At 33.9% G+C, this 21,567-nt stretch overlaps 1 long non-coding RNA gene across 2 annotated transcripts in view; it reads right to left on the bottom strand.

Annotated features, from left to right (window-relative positions):
• Positions 1-13,273, bottom strand: part of LOC138832451 (uncharacterized) — a 160,907-nt gene extending 147,634 nt beyond the window's left edge. Inside the window, exons 1-3 of one of the 2 annotated variants that reach the window (XR_011373562.1) lie at positions 12,964-13,273; positions 11,990-12,093; positions 8,616-8,666 (exon numbers count right to left, since the gene is read on the bottom strand). This is a non-coding gene — a long non-coding RNA (uncharacterized lncRNA). The remainder of the gene's footprint in view (positions 1-8,615; positions 8,667-11,989; positions 12,094-12,963) is intronic. The other variant, XR_011373561.1, reaches the window with a different exon arrangement.
• Positions 13,274-21,567: the final 8,294 nt, after the last annotated feature.

Genomic DNA, 21,567 nt, shown 5'->3' with positions numbered 1-21,567 from the left:
TATTAAATCAAACATATAATTAAAGTGAAATAGCCATAGGGACTCATAACTATTGCGATATCTTCAAACTAAAATTGCTTAAGTATTACACCAAGAAAAATAGATGTGTCAACTAAGGAATTTTAAAAAGTTTCTGGCAAAAAGGTCATTTCTTTTATTATCAGAAAGTGGATTTGAATATGACAGATTTAAACAAAGAAACTAACAGGAAGCACTTAAAAAATATCCTTAAGTCAGGCGCTGGTGGCTCATGCCTGTAATGCTAGCTACTCAGGAGACCAAGATCTGAGGATGCCTGTTCAAAGCCAGCCCAGGCAGGAAAGTCTGTGAGACTCTTATCTCCTATTAACCACCAGAAAACCGGAAGTGGCACTATGACTCAAGTGGTAGAGTGTTTACCTTGAGCTGAAGAGCTCAGGGGCAGCACTCAGGCCCAGAGTTCAAGCCCCATGACTGACAAAAGAAAACAACAAGTGATATTTCCTTAAGTAATCCTTGAGTGGTTTTCTTTCTGATCCCCTACCTCTTTCTGCTGAACCCAATGCAAATAAACAGTTTCTTTCAAAAACAAAAACAGAACAAACACCAGCTTCTTCCTCTTTTGCTTTTCTAAGATCCAAGCTGTGAACCTGATCTTTTTACACAGGGAGATCAAACTAACTTCAACCTGAACATGTTCACAGGTAAGTGAAAACCCACTCATGCAACACGACAACCAGGCTAGAGGACAGTGCTTTGGAGTCACCTTCAGTTGTACCAAACCAAAGATGGATAGCACAGGATTCCTACAAACTAGTATCTTTTTAATGCCCTCATTAGTTGACTTATTCATAAGCCTTCGGACACTTCACATTTATCTTAAGAGCTAAGACAAAAATTGCATTGAAATAAAGGTTTTTTTCAACATTTATTAGTAATGTTTCTGTTTTCTTCATAGAAAACATGATTTGAACATTATATTAAAATGATAAATTTGCACCTAAATTGAACACAAGAGCACCAATTGAGGAACCATACAAAACAGCATAGAAAATAGAAAAGTCCCTCTAACCATAGCCTCATTATGTTTTGATCATATTATTTGATCATATGAAATTTTGAGATTAAATATATGAAGCATTCCAGATTATGTCATGTTAATGATAAGCTGTAATGACAAGCTCATTTGGCTTTATATCAGAAACTTTTAAGAATCTAGAAGTTTATAAAATATAAGAAGTTGATTAAGCTTATAAGTAGACTTCACCAATCGATAATTATAAGTTATTCATGGGTAATAAATTAGAAAAGTTATATAGAGTCCTGCCTTTGACCTAGCAATCCCATTTCTGGGCATTTACCCAAATGACCACAAACAAGGCCACACTAAAGCTACTAGCACAACTATGTTTATTGCAGCATTAGTCACCATAGCTAAGATAAGGAACCAACCCAGATGCCCCTCATTAGATGAATGGATCAAGAAAATGCGATATATATATGCAATATATATGAAGATAATATATATATATATGTATATATATGAATTGCATGCTTCCATCAGAAAGACTGACACCACCACATTTGAAAGGAAATGAAGGACTTGGAAAAAAATCATATTAAGTAAAGTAATCCAGACTCAAAGAAACATAGGTTCCATGGTTTCCCTTATTGTAATAATCGTTATATATCTAGGATAAACTTAGCAGATGAGCAGAATAGCTCAATAGCTATAGATAAGGTGATGCTAAGTGAAATTAACTCCAAGACATGGACACAAGAGGTTTTTCTTTGTTGTTGTTCTCAATGTACTATGTGAATTTCTTTTTTCTTTTGTGTGTTTTTTTTCCCCTTTGGCTTATCCCCTGTTGCCACTATATTGGATTTTGGTATCCTGGTATTGTATATATGTTTATCTGAATTAGGGAAGGGAAGGGCAACAAGAAAATGGTGAGACAAAGGACAAAGGGGAAACCTATGCAACAGCATTACTCACAAGACAATATGTTGGAAATGATCTGTACAACTTGGGGTGGGGACTGCATGGAGAGGGAAAGAGGGAGAAAAATGAGGGAGGGGGTAATTAGTTAGACAAAAAAATGTAACAACTCTGACTTATGTAACTGTAACTCCTTTGTACGTCACCTTGACAATAAAATTTAAAAAAACCAACAAAAAACAAAAATCACAAAACATGAAAAAAAGTTTAAATATTTCAGTAATATTTATTCTTTATCTTCTTATAACAACACATTAATAACCCAGAAATACTGAGTTTTTCTTTGTCTTTCAATTATTCATGCATTTCTGTTATCACAGGACCAGATAAAGCAAATTTTATAGTCCTTTAGTTAAAACAATCATATTTTCAATCAAGATGACATTTCTATGCAAAATCTACATTTTTAAGGTTTTATAAAATGATAATAAGAGGCAATCTTAGAGCATGTTCATCTAGTAGAATGAACAAATTGTCTCATATTTGCAAAAATGTAATACTATCAAGCACAAGAACAAAGAACAAACTAGCAATAAATGCAACATGGGAAAACAACTGAGACAAAAATATTCATAACACAAACCACTCAAAAACAAATACCTAATGTGTGATTTTTTAAATTTTGGTACATTTTTTATTTTAAAAATACTGTACAGAGGGGTTACAGTTTCATGAGCAAGGTAATGAGTACATTTCCTATGGAGCATTGTTGCCTCCTCCTTTGTTTTTCCCCTACCATCCCTTCCTTCCCACCCCCACAACTACTACTGTGTGAAGTCATTTAGATGAAATAAAAAAATTGATAAAACTATATACAATGTAGGTGTCAAGCGGGCCTGAGAAAGTCCTCAGAGGTTTTAGAAAACTTTATCTTCTGACGTTAAAGTGATTACATGTATGAATACCTATGGTTTAATAATATACGTATAGTGTAAAACATTGACCTGGTACATTCTTAAGAGTCACATCTGTTAAATAAAAGCATTTAAAAATTGTTTTCAATCTTTGATGGAATTTTAAAGAAACTATAATTCACAGGCAAATTTATTTTTGATTACATGTATACATTTATACATATGGTCCATATGCACGATTTAAGCTAAATATCCCTTCTGTTATGCTACTACACTGCTTTTTATAAAAGGAGAAAACCAGAATGCTTTCTAACTCTATGTAAGTGACTTCAAAGCTTAAATACACCTATACAGGAAGGAACATACAACTAGAAGGAAAGGGGAGTTGTGAGCATACACTAGTATTATTACCATGAAACCAAAAGCCATATTTGTTGTCCAACATTTTCTTCTGCACAAAAATAAGAGAGTTAGAGAGATGGCATTGAATAATCAGAGCTCTATGATTAATGAGTCAAACCTATGAATGCTAGGAAAGTGATTTTAGCCAAATTACCCAATGTTCATTAAGCTCTTTTGATATATAATAGCAAGCTTTTCAAGAAACAATTCTTAAACAATCAACTTTATGAAATTCATTGGACACCCACCTCTCATTTATATTTTAGACTAAAAGCAGAGACTAGAAATCTAGTTCATAAAACAGTTTCCAACCAGTGATCTCTAATAGAGTTCAAGTTTTGTTTTCTATAAGCATGAGGACATGGGCAAATTTTGAATTTTAAAGTAAACAGACACCACAGCCCAGTGGGAAAAGTTGAGTGATTCTGAAAGGATTCTGAGAATTTGATTCTGTGAGATTCCATATTACAATATTAAACACGGTGCTGGTGGTGGACACAGTGAATGCCTAGGGTGAAAACTTCACAGAACGCTCCAACTCTTGCACTTTTCTCAATTAAAGTAATGTACATGTTGACAAAACAAATTACTGTAATTTCCTGAATAAGAGATGTTTTCACCCATTATGCTGTTCCACAGCTCTTATTATTTGAAATCACTGATGTGCAAAAGGACCTCACATTCAGAATGAACTCCTTGTCCATAGATATTATCATGTTATTTTTCTGGAGAAAACATCCCTGTGACCAGAATTGTTTGTTGGTCACTGGCTGTTGATTAACTTAGAACGAAACAAAATGTGCTTCAGGAAACCTTCTGTATAAATGACGTATATCTCCCACTGTTCTCCATCTCTGGCAGATTTCAGCATCTTTCTTTAGTTTTTCAATGATTGCAGAGAGAGACAGAGACAGAGACAGAGAGACAGAGGACAGAGACAGAGAGAGAGCATGCACAAAGGAGAAAACATAAACATCATATGATGCATTAAATGTTCCTTCATTAGCTTCCAAGTCCAAGATTATAAATGTGTAGCTCAGGAGAGAACATCACGAGCTAAAATCAATAGCAACACAAGTTCAAACCCTGACATTAACATTGACTAGCACTGGAACTCAGGGAAAATTAATTAAGCATTCCAAGCTTGCCATCTGGACACTGAGATATTGTAATTATCCATACCTTTCATGGTTATTTAGAGGATGAAGTGAGATGAGACATATGAAGCACCTTTCAGAGAACCTGGCCAAGTGCATCAACGAATGACCATGGGTAATACCTTCAAGATGGGAGTCAATAACTTGAAAGAGTGCTATAGACAGTGCAGATAAAAGATTCTGTCATCATACTGATAACCAAGATCGAGTTTTCTACTTACTTCCAAGGTCAAATTTTTGAAATTCTTTCAGTAATTCTCTTAGAAAAACAAATTACTGTTGAAATACTAATGGATTGATTATGATAAATCTCTAAGCTTACAGAGATTTTAATTCTTTAATTCTCTGGTGCAACACAAGCTCACTGCCAGTCTCTACTCTCCATTTTCCTTCTTCTTTTCACCATCAACATGCATTTCCACTGAGTTGTAGATAAACATGACTATTATTAGCTCTAAAGGGAAATCTATTTCAAGCCCAATGATACTTGGCCAGGAGTAACTTATTGAGTTGGACATGTTCGAGGTTCCAAGTAAAACTGGTGGATTAATAAAATTCCAGAATTTCGGATTCACAGTTACTATGATTTGTGTAAGTGTTTTCAAAAGGTCCGAGTGTTTGAGGCTTGATGAGGGAGGGGTACAATTGGGAGGTAATAGAACCTTCAGGATGAAGGGACTTAGTAAATGGTCCTTACATTATTAGGAATAAACTCTTGAAGAGATTATATATTCCAGTCTCTTCCTCTCTACTTTTCTTTGCTTTCTGGCCATGAGCTGAACAACTCTGCTCCAGGAGATGCAAAGCAAAAAGGGACCTTCCAAAACCACAAGCCCCCAACAAATCTTTTCTCTTCATAATTTAAATACTTCAGCTTAATTACCTTAATTACACTACAATGACAAAAAGCTAACACAATGGTCACTGCTGATGATCAGATCTGAAAAAATAGTTTAACAGACTTCCATGTTTTTAGCAATTTACTTGTATCTTATTCTTGATAGTTTCTTTAACATTAGATAAAGGAAAAAACAGATATTTTCTTCTACACACATGTGCACACACACTATTTTCCAATCATGTACATACATATACACACTATTTCTCAGCTACACCTAAGCAAGTAATTTTGCATGCTGTTGGGGAAGATGAAATGGCATGAAGAAATTAAATTAATGTAGACATAGAATGATCAAGTTCTTAGAACCTCATCAGTTTGGGTCAGTTGTAATTTTCAATATTTTAATGATCCTGCTGCCACAAAAATGGAACTTATTTTATTACTCAGGTGTATTAAATCCCTTCACCTACTAAATCTAGTAATGATGAATCCTACCCCCTTTAAAAACCATTCAAATATAGTGAATTTTAAAACCATTATATTTTAGCTCATTTAGCTCATTTCTGGTTTAGAGAAAAACAGCTGTGTAGTTGAACACCTGGAAATCACTTTTAATCACATTTTTCTCAAGTGAGAAACGAGAGATCTACTTGCAGTTCAATATGTATTTCTAAACCACACAAGTGCCAGTAAACACATCTGTCTTAAATATAATTTTATTGTATGGTACATAATCGCATCTCACTATAAATCCAGACTTTTTTGTGATTTAGCTATTATGAATTTTATCTTAAGTAGGTTTTTAAAAAGGAGAATATTAATTGAAAGATATTTGATTATTCTTACTTATCTAAGAGTAAGTAAATAAATAACTGGGTACTGGTGGCTCAAGTCTATCTTGCTAGCTATTCAGAAGGCTGAAATCTGAGAATCAAAGTGTGAAGCAAGTTTAGGCAAAAACTTTGTGAGACTCCTCAATTAACCAGCAAACAGCTTGAAGTAGAGGTATGGCTCAAGATGTAGAACACCAGCTTTGAACAAAAAAGCTAAGGGAAGGTACCCTGGCCTTGACTTCAAGGCCCAGCTCTGGCATACAAAAAAGTTGAGAACAAAATTCATAGGTAGACATAGCTAATTGTGAATGTAGCAAAAACTACTATATTCATATTTAATTATTTAGGTATAGGAAATTAAGAGCAAATAGAAGGTTGCCTAATTGTTCACCTTTTATTTAAGATCTATTCATACAGTAACTGTTGGACTTAAAGTTCCTTGAACTACTGATTGCTGTCATCTAATAACAAACGCAGTATTACAATTAAACTATTTGGCACAAAAATACGTTAATAGAAAGAACATCATCAGTCTACAAATACTCTAGCCAGTAGATGTTCATCTACCAAACTGACAAATCATTCTGTTTCTATATCATCAGTGATTGATCTCTGGGTAACTGAAGATATTTTCGAAATAGTAAAATCACACAGTAGTAATTTTCTATGCATCAACCTTTTTGAATGTCAATCTGTCTAAACATATCTAAGATTGAGTTTTTTTAAAACTCTAGAGGATATTAATGACTGGACCCAAGAACAGAAAAGAAAGACCATGTGACCAGGTGACAATACCTCAGAACATCAAGCAGCAATGCACACGTAACATTCAAGAACTATTGTACTTATAAGACTCATACTTAGACCTCTATGTTCAGGATAATTTAATTGAAAAACTTGAATGGTTTTATGGCTGTTGATAAAGCCTAGTTGAGGAGCACTTGTATAGCATGCACGGGGCTCTAGATCCAGTCCTCAGCAATACACATAAATATATTTTTCAAAAAGAATATGTGGGAGACAAGTAGAATTAGAATAAAGCCCAATCCTACCAGTTAAATTTCAGAATAACTACTTCTATCATTTAAAAATATTTTGACGTACTATGTGTATGAATATATACTATTTTTAAAAGAAAGAACCACAGTTTTGTAGCTCACATTAAAAGAGGCCTGGTCTAAAATTTCAATCAGCATGACTTTTAGCAAACTGCCTAGTTTAGGGTAAAATGAAAAATTAATGATCTTTACAAAGGCTCAGCTAGTTTCATCATTATATTGATTTGTCCAACTAAATGAACTGACATTCCTATGATTTTGTAAATACCACAATACCCCATTCTGCCAAGATAACTGGATTCCAGACTCTCCAGTAAATGTCAATAGGTAGGCTCTGCTATCACTTGTCCTTCTCTGTAGAGACCTAGGATATGAAGCAGAATCTGGGACAAATGAGGGGAATAACTTTGAAGGCATAAAGTACCACAGAGCCTAGACTGGCCCAAGAATTTCTCAGTAGTTTACAGTGTTATGTAAGTGAAGGCCTATCAGAGGTCACTGTACATAGTTCCAGTTTGTTTATGTATGCACAGAAGGTTGTCATTAGTTTCTATGAAATTATACCATCCCATAAATCCTAACCTTATTTTCTATTTTAATTTTTAAGCCAAAGTCCACAGAAAGTCTGTATACTCCTCACATCTATGTAAATATTCAAATACGACAATAGTTCCTTGTGGAGATGGGAGGGAAGGGATGGTAGGGGAAAAACAAAGAAGGAGACAATGATGCTTGATGAGAAATGTACTCATTACCTTGCTCATGTAACTGTAACCCTTCTTCTGTACAGTATTTTCACAATAAAAAACTTATATAAAAAACAAACTACCAAAAAGTGAAGTAAAACAGGAAAGAAAACTTTTCAGAAACTTTATTATTATTATTATTATTATTATTATTATTATTATTATTATTATTATTTGTTTTTATTGTGAGAATACCATACAGAGGAGTTACAATTACATGGGTAATATAACGAGTACATTTCTTATCAAGCATTGTTGCCTCCTTGTTGTTTCCCTTTCCCATCCCTTCCCATACTCCTCCCCTCCTCCCACCTGATCCTCTCCCCACCCCCCACCAAAGTTGTTAAGTTCGTGTTTCGACATAACAAGTTGTACATCGCATTGTTTCAATGGGTCCACCTGTATCCCTAGTTAAATGATTTGTTTTTTTCCCTTCCCCTCCACAAATTATACCAACATCAAATACAGTGAAAATATGGGCTATACTGTGGGGGAGGGACATACAAAGCAACATAGAAATCACCTTATAAATATGATAGAAACAATTACATGAAAGGAAAAAAAACTAAAAAAAAGCATTTGAATACTTATCTTGGGGTTCATTCCTCTAACATCAACTTATCTGACCTTTTCTGCTTGACTCACACATATACTAGTTATTGCAAATAAGGGAAACCATGGGACCTATGTTTCTTTAGGCCTGGCTTCAGAAACGTTTTTATCAAACATCCCTCACAGATACTGACCATTTGTTTGGTGAGATAAATGGAAGGCCAGGCCAGAGTGTTTGTTTCCCTCTAGTTTGAAAGAGAAATAGTATGTAAAATTCCAGTAATAGCAAGTGGAGACAACAATAAATTTATCATGCATTCACACTTAGCAAAGGATGGCACTTCAGACAATCTATGAATTAGTAAATTTTAAAACCAATAATAATTAGATATTTATAATCACCCCACTAATACATAAATGACCACTAATTTATGCTGGATAATTCTGTACTTTAAATGATCCCAGCTATATTATTTGATGTGATTTTTACACTGATTTGTATTAACTCCCAATAAGAATATATTAAAATATAGATAATCAATTTTTATTTGGGATAAGAATAAACTAAGAGCTAGCCCCCAGACTTTCCAATTTAATCCTTACAGTGTGGATATCTCAGTATGCATGCAGATGCACGGATTGACAAACACACTTGAATATATGCAAGAAAAAAAATTTTTTTTTTTTAGGAAAAGATGGCCCATTTAAAAGAAAACCCTTTACTGGTTTATTCATCTTGACTTTCAAAGAACACACAGCTGGCCAAAAATCATAAGCCATATTACCTATAAAATGAACTTTGCCATTGAAAAATAAGATGTAAAAACTAATAGCTATTTTAATAGAACTTCAAAATTAAACCAACTTTCAACAAGGACAAATCACTCCTTTTATCTAAAAAAGACTTAAAATTAGAAAGCGTTATTTTTGATCAGAGCCTAACTTTTAAAAATAATGCAGTTAATCCAAGGCTATATATTGGCTCCTTGGAAATACGATAATGTTCATTTAATAAAAGAATCAAATGTTAGAGTTAATTTTATGAAAAAAGTCTGACACTTTCAATACAAATTATAACCAAGTTTTTAATGTTTCAAGATTCACTATATTAAAGAACTGACAACAGATGACTACTAATGGTTTACATGAAATGTATTATATAGTTTCTCCAAACCAACACTCCATGTCTTCACTGTGCAAGAATGGAAGCCAGCTAGGGCCATACACATGCTAGGCAAGTGCTCTACCACTGAGTTATATCCCCAGCGCCACATGATTTCTTTATCTACTTTCATTACTGTGAATCCAAGATCATCTCCCATACACTAATCTATACTAATGTCAATGAAGTTGTGTCAGAATTCAGTAATGATGTCCAATCTACTGTAGCAGTTCACTTATCTCAATGCTGGAATGTGGAGCATTTAGACCAAAGCACTTCATTGAAATGATGAAATGATCACTTAAAATGCCATATTGTAAACAATTCTCACCCAATTGAAAACTGTAGACAAAATATTGTAGTGTTCTAGCTTGCTTTTTAGTACAGAATAAAAGTTGGTACTTGATTATTTAGTGCCACTTCTAATGAGGGGAAAGTATTTTATGAGCCTATTGTATAACTAAAACAAAAATTTTAAAACTCCTATAAGTGCCCCTAGTTTAAATTTATAAGTACAAGTGAATTTCACTTTTTCTAAAGAGTGAAGTATCCATGATTTAAAATAAGTTGACATGACTAATATAATAATGAGTGAGATGTTATTCAAATGACTCTTTACAAATAGAATAAATTCAATATAGAAGTATTTTTCTCTTAAATGTATTTATAAATGTTGTTTTTTCAAAATGTTAATTTAACGAAAGAAAATATTATCCATGAGACATATTTGTGTCTCAAGGAAAATTAGCTAATGATTCTGCCAAACAGCCTAAATTATAGAAATAATTAATGATAACCCTCTGCCATAGCAAATGAAAGTACATTTCCTCACCACTTTAGTGCTCACTCATCAATACTTCAACTCAAAAATATTTGTTAGGAATCATGTACACAATTTTCTTCTGAACTCATAAATATATCATGTATATAACTCAATACCTATCATGTAATCTAAAAGTTTTATATCGCATGGTATTTATCATCATGGCCTCTAACTAAAACAACAAAACAAACAGTAATAAAAAATTACCTACAATTTTTTGAAACATTTCTCATTTGAACATTTGAGACTTTAGAAAAACATTCTCCCAATTTCAAACTAATTGATTCACATAATTTAAAGTGGTATGAGAGGGAGATTTAAAAGGAAACTAGAATTCAAAAATAATACTTTCAGTAAAATTCATGCTGAGCAAGACAAATTTATTTTTCCTGTACTTGCTTGATGATAATAAATGTAAAAATGTACCATTTTTATTCAAATTTTGAAATATCCACCTATATTAATGTCTTATTTATTAAATAGCAAAGATTACATTCATAGGAATTTAACTGTGATGTCCCACACAAACAGAACTTATCCAGGTCAATTTCTAGATAATATAGTAGATAATAATAGAATCATGTATAACTTAAATTTATTATTGACTAAAATATTAATATTGACTAATATGAACATTTCAAGCACTTCATGACACAATTCAACTATGAGCAGTATGCACAGTGCCATAATTCAAGTCAATGCAATACAAAGACATATCATATATGTAAATGAAACAACTACATAAATTGAGCATAAGAGAATCCTGATACACTTTCTCATTCTTAAAGTTAATTTAAACTTTTTCTGTGGCCCAAATGAGCAACATTATATGCTATGTAAAGAGAAGGCAGAGATATGTATCTACATATTAAGATAGCTCTAGATGAGGTTTCTTTTAAAGGATAATATATTCGTTTCTCATTAATATTTTAGAGTGAAATATCACTATCTTAAGGCAAATTATGAAGTTGCAACCTAGATTACTCTAGTCTAATTTATAAGACAAAAATCCAAGTTAGGAGAGTGATAATAGAATTTCTTCAAAATAAATACTATCAACTAAAATTCAACTTTTCCACTTTCTATTAATCTATACTGTACTCATCTTTTATGTCTAAGAATGTGACTATATAAAACCTGAGGTTGTAAATATCTACTAAAGTATTGTCTTGCAACTTGAGAATTTTTTCTCTTAAAACATTGGTGTATAAAATTACGTATCAGTTTACTTAAGAAAATTCAGATGCAGATATATCAAAAATCTGCTTCAAAACTAAGGAGTGCGTTTGAGCTTCAGAATTTCTTTCATGAAAGAAATTATTATTTTTGCGAGGCAGAAATTACATACAATTATTTTGTTACTCATCCATGTTAACGTACTTAATGTTTCTATTAAAATGGTGGTTAGAAATAATATCAAGTTAAATCTTTAGTTATTTGCCAAATGGTAATATTTTAAGTCCAAATGCCATTGCCTTCTAATATACACAAAAACTCCATTTAAGAAAATGTTAAGCTTAATTATACGCACAATGAAACTTCCAGAAAACTTCATTACTTACTGTTCACTGAGTATTACTTACAGAGATTAACACTTTTTAGAATTCATCTGTTATTTATCCCGAAGTGTTTAGAAAAATCTTTCACACTGTATACTTCTCAATGAGATGATCGCCCCTCCTCTGGTCTGTTGAGAAAAACCAAACCAAAACAAAACAAAACAAAAAAAACAACGGTAAATCTTCCTTAAGATTGTTCTTGTCCTGTGGTATTTTAGGTGGCAACAAGCCAGGAGTTCATAATGTTTAAAACAACCATGTGAAGAAAAAAAAATATTTAAATCTTGTTTCATATTTACTGTATAAAGTCATTTTGACATGCCTACACAACTGGTTGTGGCAGCTTTCAGACATGAGTTTTAATTTATAAAAAAAAAATCGCTCCAGGTTCTTTAGAGAAAGCCTGCCGCTGGGAAGTTGATTTTGGCCAAGTGCCAAAATCATGTGCACAGGGGGACTTCATTACCGATTCATGGCAGCCTTCAGCACTAACAAAAAAATGTGACCCAACAGGCTCAATCAGCGACTAAAATTAAAAAGTAAGAGACAAAGACGACTTACTTAATATTCCTTCTGAAGCAACATTAAACTTTTTTTTGTAATTAAACTCTTGTTAGTTTAATTCAGGATCTCTCTGTCTGCAAATGATTGTACAATTACTCTTTAAAACTTGTCAGTTTCCCTTCTAAATACTACTTTCTTTCTGTGACAGTTTACAATGGTCTTGATCTATAATAAAACTCTATATTCTTGGGAATTGGTTCAAAAGTAGAAAACAAAATTGGAAAAAATCCAGACTACAGCATTCCTTAAAGATTTAAACAAACAAACAGCAGCAACAACAACAACAACAAAAAAAACTCAACCAAACAATAACCGGGATATTTTAAACTTCTACAGAAGTGAACACGTACCCTATCAACTCACACTGATCGCGATTAGCCAGTCTCCACTGCCCAACTTTTCTCCCCAAGAGTAGATTCGATACACAGCCTTACCTAGATGTCTTCTGGTTTGTTCTGCAGATCAGAAAGTTTCCTGCCTAAGCACAGAGATATTCTTTCACAAACCGTAAAGCCTCTTTTATGATCCCAGCACTGTAACAGCCTGCTTTCTACTCCACGAAGAGAGACCAACGCGTCAGCTCTCAAGATAAAATATATTGCTGGTACACAATTAGTGGAGAGCTTGTCTTCTAGAAAATTTATCTTATAACGAAAGAAGCAACAGCAACAACAAAAAAAGCAGTCCTTTTTTCTCATTTTTTTTCTTTCCTTCTTTCCTTTCTTATTATTATTTATAAATAGAATGAGGGTGCGGTCAGATGTTAGGTTTATGCCTGAGAAAAGAGGCCTTCCACGGCACTAGTACCTACTAAATACTAGCAGAGCAGCCTGGGAAGGCAGCCAATGGAAGACTTTGTTTGACCCAGCTGCCAATCTCCCCTGAAGCCCTGCGCCAGACTAAACACTCACACTATTTTAACTCAAATCAGGCTACAGCAGCTGTTTGCTTTCCGGCTCTGGGCTCCGCATCCACATGGCCTGTGCAGTTCACCCACTAGCAAAGCTGCCTGACTGAAATCTGTTCTGGGGTAGAATTTTTCATTGGAGAAAAAAAAATATTAACCCTATTCCTAATGGTAAATAGGAGCTGCTTGTTGCTCAGCGTTTAAATTTAGTCACTTGAGCTAATTTCATAGTCTTTTAAATGAGTAATATTTTATATGGCATAGGAGATGTACAATTTGAAGCTGAGAGGTCTTCCTACATTTCTTTGCAGTTCTACATAGCCTCTTCTCATGAGTGTAAATACAAACTAAAAAATCCCTAGTGTGTAGCAATAACGAGGCCCAGACAATACATCTCTAAGACTAAAGATGGTGATTATTTGTATTGACTCAAAACCATCCCACCACACCAAGCTGGAAACCTGCCATCATAAAAAAGAAGAAACATCAATCTAGGAGGTATACAGTTCTCTGACTTTGGAAGCAATAATGAAAGCATGGTGTGCATCAAATCACCTGAATTAACCTTCCCTATATTCCCAAGATAACTTACTTATGACCTTTGAATGCCAAAATCACACTCTGAACTATAAAATGTTAAAACATTCCCAGTGAGGAAGAACTATAAGTGTGTGTGTATATGTGATGGTCCACATCTGAATTCCAGCACTATGGAAACTAAAGCAAGAGGATTAAGAGTTCCATCTAAGGCTATAGAAGAAGTTTAAGGACAGTTGCTTGAGCAACAGTAAAACTACCCTCCATCCCAAAAATTAGGTTGGGGGAAAGGAAAGGCAGGGAGAAGGGAAGATGAGAGGGAGGAAGAAGGAAAGAAGGAAGGAGAGAAGAGAAGGGAGGAAGGAGAGAGGGAGGGAAATGAAGGAGGGAGGGAGGGGAAAGAAAGAAAGAGAAAAAGAAAGAAAGAAAAAAGAGACAGACAGAGAGAGAAAGAAAAGAAAGAAAGAAAGAAAGAAAGAAAGAAAGAAAGAAAGAAAGAAAGAAAGAAAGAAAGAAAGAGAGAAAGAAAGAATTGATTTAGAATAAGTACAAGTTAGAAAATCAAATTTCTCTGATTTGACCATCAGAAAACAGAAGACACTGAATGCAAACACTGCATGTGAACAATCCCAACGACTTTCAACATGTAGAGGATCTAAATAGGCTGTGAAAATGTTAATGGTGGGTCTTTTCACTCCTGACCAAATACATGGTCATTGGAAAATGATGCCAGTATCCTTTAATTTGGGAATTATAGTATCTATTGTTTCAGGTATAAGAGTTTACTTTTATAATTATTTATAATTTATAACTAATTATGATCTGTGTATGATGGGCAAGCATGAAATGACTCTTAAGATACTCTAAAAGTTGGACCTTCAAGTCCTCAGAAAATAGTTTTGCATTGTTTCTACTCTTGCCCCGAATGAGATAGGTCTTTTTTTTAAACACAGAAAATAGAGATCTAATTATATAAACTATAATTGTCAAAACCTTATTTTTCCAGATACATAGTTGTAATAATCATGCTAGAAAAGACAGAACTATTCAATTTTTATGTGTTCACATAAACTGAAGGACCCAGCTCACTGGAATTTAATGTCTGTTAATGTTTCATATCAGAGGAATTACTCAGATAAACTTTCTTAATCTGAAATGGACATAGATGTGAATCCAAAAGATTTCCATTATATCTGACTTCATATGTAGCAATGTATAGCTGGATTCTCAAAGTTCTTACAAAATCAGAAAATAATCTCATTTGCACTCTTTCTTCCCATTTAAGAAAATAGTCAACATACTCTCTATATGAACTAACAGTAACCTAATTGCTACAAGTATCTCAAAAGTACCTGCAGAATGACAGCCCCTTTATAAATCCGTAATTATTCCTTCTACACTGCTTCTTTCTCTTGTCAATAAATATCTCAGGCACAAGAGAAGTTAGTTTACATCATGAACATTCTGTGCTGAATGGTACTTTCCCTAAAATTCACATATTGAAGTTCCATTTTTCAGCACATCAGAATGTGACTGTATGTCAAAGTAAGATCTAAATGAAGAGAAAATTAAACCAGCAGTGGTCATAAGGATGGATCCTAAACTAATAAGTGTAGGTAAGACAAGATAACCACATAAGAAAAAATATCATATAAAAATGTAGGAACAAATGGCCATCTGTAATGCTCAGAAGAATCAATCCTGCTATCCTAATCTAGGATTTCAAGTCCCAAGAATTATGACTAAGAAAATTTCTGTAGTAGTTGTCATTTGCAGTCAACCAATATAATGTGCATTTAAAATAAATGACAAATTGTTTTTCCAGTAGAACATGATTCATTTCCTTCCTTCCTTCCTTCCTTCCTTCCTTCCTTCCTTCCTTCCTTCCTTCCTTCCTTCCTTCCTTCCTTCTTTCCTTCCTTCCTTTCCTTCCTTCCTTGTCATTTGTGGGTTTGAATTCAAGGCCCGGGCACTGTCCCTGAACTTTTTTGTTTAAGGCTAGTGCTCTACCACTTTGGGCCACAGTGCCACTTTTGGTTTTCTAGTGATTAATTGGAGATAAGAATCTCATGGACTTTCCTGCCCTGGCTGGCTTGGCAATATGATCCTCAGGTCTCAACCTCCTGAGTAGCTAGGATTACAGTCATAAGCCACTGGTACCTGGCCACAATTCATTTCTATACTCAATATTTTTTTATGCTTCAGTGATATTGCCCAAGAGAATATATAATCTATTGAGAAAATATGTCATTATATTTTCCAGAAATGAGAGAACATTTGTGTTTAAAAGTATAACTCAATGTTTAAAAAAAAGGAAATGGGGCTGGGAATATAGCTCAGTGGTAGAGTGCTTGCCTAGCATTCATGAAACCCTGGTTCGATTCATCAGTACCACATAAACAGAAAAGGCTTGAAGTGGTGTTACAGCTCAAGTGGTAGAGCACTAGCCTTGAGAAAAAGAAGCTCGGGTACAGTGCCCAGGCCCTGAGTTCAACTTTGAGAACTGGCAAAAAATAATTAAATAAAAAAAGAAAAAGAAATGAAATGCCAGTGTTGCTATTGTCCTTTGATGCTTCTTGTTTTCCTATTTGGAATAGTTGTGCTCAACTCATACAGAAAAATCATAAAATAGCATGTTTTCTGTTGATATGTACAGATGTTGAAATTATTGTGAAACTGACCTTTCCTTGAGGGTAGTAAAAAAATGGTAGTGGAGCTTTTGATTTTTTTTTTTTTTTTGGGGTCGGTCATGGGGCTTGAACTCTGGGCCTGAGCGCTGTCCCTCAGCTCTTCAGCTCAAGGCGAGCGCTCTACCACTTTAGCTACAGCGCCACTTCCGGTTTTCTGGTGGTTTATTGGAGATAAGAGTCTCACGGTCTCTCCTGCCCGGGCTGGCTTTGAACCACGATCCTCAGATCTCAGCCTCCTGAGTAGCTAGGATTACAGGCGTGAACCACCAGCGCCCGGCTGGAGCTTTTGACTTTTAAGGACAGTTTTTATGCATGTACACTTTGCAATTGAGATCTTGTACTAGATAAAAACTTTATGTAAAGAGTTGTGACAACCAAATAAAAAGAAGTTGGCTTAATAAGAAGGGGATTCAAAAAACATTGCAAATGGAAAAGACCCTGTAGGTTAAAGAAAGAACTATGAATACCTAAAACTCAAGAGAAAGTTAATAATGAAAGACAATTTAATCAAAGGTAAAAGTCCAAAGATACAAGAATACATATCATTAAGGAAAACTATAGTGAAGGAATTGGCTATTTGTAAAGATTCCAAACAAGGAAGAAAGTTCTAGAAAATGTAGGGGAGTAAGAATATTTTACTGCGTGCAGTGAACAGAATTCCAAGACTGTTCTTAAAGTTCCTAGAACTCATGAAGAGGCTAAATAAAGCCTGTGAATTTGATAAAAGTGATTGCTTTGTTGTAAGAATCCCTGAAATTTCCATATTTATATTTCCGTTTCTATATTAAGAAAATAAAAGATCAATAGCAATTTATTGCACCTTTCCAGACAAGATAAGCAAAAGGTGATTGAAATTTACCACTGATAAAAGCTATTGTCACCCTGAACAGGTGGCTCATGCCTTTAATCCTAGCTCCTCAGGAAGCTAAGATCTGAGGATCATGGTTCACAGCAGTTCAATACCAGGAATGTCTGTGAAACTCTTAACTCCAATTAGCAACCAAAAAGTTGGAAGTAAGCTGGGCACCAGTGGCTTATACCTGTAATCCTAGTTACTCAAGAGGCTGAGATCTGAAGATAGCAATTTGAAGCCAACCCGAGCAAAAAAGTCTCTGTGAGACTTGTATCTACAATTAACCACTCAGTGGCTCAAAATGGTAGAATACTATCCTTGAGCAGAAGAGCTCAGGGTTAGTGCCAAGACCTGAGTTCAAGCCCCACAACCAACAACAACAACAAAAAGTTGAAATAGTGGTATGGCTCAACTGGTAGAGAAAAAAAACTCAAGGACAGCATCCAGGACACACACATCAACCTGACTTTTCAAAAATTCTATTTAATTAATGCTGACCTTCAGTGGGATACTGGACAAAGTGTTGGATAGTATAAAAAACACAGCCTCTGTTTTCATTTTGCTCAAGAACTAGGAAGCAAAAAGAGACCAATTCAAGCAATCCAAAAGAAAATGAGTGCCTTGTGCTCTTTAATTATTTCCCAGTGTTGAAGTCACAATGTCCAGTAGTTATATAAATGTGATAAAATATTAGGACAATGTTGACAGTTACCACACACTCAAAATAGAATAATAAAATATTGTAAAAGACACTATCATTCCACCTCACCCATTGAGAGTGGCTATTATCAAGAAAACTAATAAGAACAGATGCTGGCAAGGATGTGGCCAAAAGGGACTGCTTCTACACAGTTGGAGGGAATGTAAACTTATTCAACCACTCTAGAAAGCAGTATGAAGGTTCCAGAAAAGGCTAAACATAGAGTTTCCCTATGACCCAACAATCTCATTCGTGGGCATTTATCCAAATCACTACAAACAGGGCCACACTGAAGCCATCAGCACAACCATGTTCACTGTAGTAGTGTTTACCATAGCTAAGATATGGAATCAACTCAGATGCCACTCAATGGAGGAATGGGTCAAGAAAATGTGGTATATAAACACAATGGAATTCTATACTTCCATCAAAAGGAATGATATTGCCCCATTTGTAAGGAAAATGATATTGCCCCATTTGTAAGGAAATTGAAAGACTTAGAAAAAATTATATTAAGTGAAGTAAGCCAGGGCCAAAGAAACATAGGTCCCATGGTTTCCCTCATTTGCAATAATTAGAATGTACCTATAAATCTACAAGTAAATCAAATGGATAGTAAAAGAGAAATAATTACATTTGGACATAATTAATTAAACAGCATTCTAAACATTCACAGTGAGAACAGAGGATATTCTTAAGAGAGGATAACAAGGGCTCAATAGCTATATGTTCATATAATCATATAAAATGATGCTTATCAAAATAACTCCAAGAAATGGAAACAAAACTTTTTTATTGTATGGTTTGTAGGTTTTTTTCTTTTTCCTTCAGTTTATTCTATTTTGTCACTGTTTTTGATTTCTGTACCCTTTGTCTTTTATATAAGTTTATCTGATTTGGGGAGAGGAAGGGAAAGCACAGAAATGGTGGGACAAAGAGTGAACCAATTCATCAGTGATACTCACTAGACCCCAGGTTGGAACTATACAACTTGGGAGAGAGGGAGGTAGGGAAGGGAAAAATTGGAAGAAAATGAGGGACACTGTTAAGAAAGAAATGTACTCATTACTTGAATTATGTAACTGTAACCCTTCTGTATATCATCTTTCCAATAAAATTTATGTTCTTAAAAAGATGCTATTGTGAAAAATATCATGTTATTTGTCATGATACAAATGTACAATGTAACTCTCTTGAATTGTCTCAATCTATCATTGTTAAAGTGAAATTATTGTGGTTAACTTATTTCACTTTTTTGGTGTTAAATACTTTATTATTTCCCATGCAAGTAAGGCAAAAATATCAATATCTCATAATTCTACACCTTTTAAAATAGAATTCATGATGCTATCTTTGTGAAAACCTATTTCACTTTCAAGAAGTTATACTAATAGTATTATCATACCTTGGCCATCCTTTTTTAGTGAGAATTCTCCCAAATTATTAAGAGACAATGTTAAGTAAATGGTAAATGCAAGTTAAACATGATCATGAAACAACTGAAGTGATTTTAGGAAACTAAAACATATTTTCCAAAAGGATCATATGGAAAGAATTAAAATAAAATATGAGTCAAAATAGATTTAAAAATATTTTAACCAAGACATATAGAAACTTACATGATCATGGTATATTGAAGTATTATTGGAAAAAAATCATAATGTATTGAAGAAGAGAGTAGATATGTATTCATGTTAATCTATATTGAAGGTGTCAACAGATTTTATGCTCTTAACGTGAGATTTTTTAAACCATTCACTGCTCACTCTTTTTTGTAGATCTATAAATTTTCTTTATAGAAGCAATCCTTAGAAGCAATTTAAATATATTAAATATATTTTTATAGTTTCTAAAGATTTAAGAACATTTTGCATGCATGTAAGAAAAAGTGGGATAGCCATATTTCTGTAATTAAGTTGAGCTCATAACCAATAATTTTCTCACACACACACACACACACACACACACACACACACACACACACACACACACACAAATAACAAGTCTCCAAAGTTTCACAGGTACAAGGAAGAAATCATGTCTATCCTCTACAATCTGTTCCAAGAATAAATCAAAGCAGATGACTCCTAGTTCATTTGTCAAAGCCAGAATTACTTTGATGTCAAAACTCAGGCATAGTAATTCAAAATTTCTTATATTTATATTTGACTCTTTAAGTGGTAGAGAATACCTTTTACTCTTTCAGACATATAGTAAGATGTAACTGTGTAAATCTTCCCACAGAATACAATACTGAAAAATGGAAAGAGAAAATGAATGCTTTCAGAGTGGTCATCCTTCCCAAATCCAATATAAACGTAAGAAAAAGATCACAGAAATTCCAGTAGAGGGATATTTTAAAGAAAACCTGATTATTAAGCCCTAAAAAGGTGTCATTAGAAACAAGGAAAAGCCTAACCAACTCTCACATATAGGAATAAAAATATGACTACTAAAAGGAATGTAGTGAAAAAAATTGGAATATAGAATTTAATGTGTAATCATGTGTGCTAAACAAAACAAGCACACTTAAAGTGTGTGCTCAGGCCTTTTGTTTCTACAACTCCATTTTTCTTTTTTTATCCTTTATATTTTGGTGATAATTGTGTTTGAACTCTTGAGCTCATTTACTAGACAGGTACTCTACCAATTATCGAGTCTTTTTTGCTTTAGTTCTTTTTCAAGTAAGAGATCTCTTTTGCCAATGTTAGCTTAGACAGTAATCCTCCCATTTATACTTCCCATATAGCTTGGATGATATTCATAAATCACAGTATCCTGATAAGGACTTGCTTTTATTCTCAGGCCAGCTTTGAACTGCAATAATCCTCTTGATCTCTGTCCTGAAGTTTCTGGGATTACAGTTGTGAGTCACTACACTCAACTTTGTGTCACCACATTCAGCTCTGCATTTTGATTCTGAGTTAAGTCTCCCTAGCTTTGGCCTCGTCTGACTTCAAATTAACAATCCCTTAACCCCATCTCTTCCTCTGTAATTTGGATTAGAGGTATGTTCTACCATGCCCAGCAATGATTCAGTAATCACAACAACTACATCAATATACTGGGAAACGAGGTTTTGAGTATTTTAGAATTTTATCTTGTAAGATCTTTATAATACATCAATAAATACAAATTCAAATCAAAATTTAAGGTTTATTGAAATGCTTATTAAATAATGATATAAATAAAAAACAATTAGTCAAACACTTCATGAGTACATTATCCAAACATTTTCTTAAGCATAGAAAATCTAAGCAATAATTCCTGAGAAATACATATTAAACTAATACCCCTAGGTTTCCAGAACCTGTTTTCTTTTTCGTTTTCCTCTCAAATAATTCATATTCT

The sequence above is a fragment of the Dipodomys merriami genome, unplaced genomic scaffold (genome assembly GCF_024711535.1).
Source record: "Dipodomys merriami isolate MVZ:Mamm:240054 unplaced genomic scaffold, mDipMer1.0.p SCAF_2, whole genome shotgun sequence".
Taxonomy (NCBI): Eukaryota; Metazoa; Chordata; class Mammalia; order Rodentia; family Heteromyidae; genus Dipodomys; species Dipodomys merriami.
The sequence above is the reverse complement of the archived record's forward strand: the minus strand, read 5'-3'. Positions and strand labels throughout refer to the sequence as shown.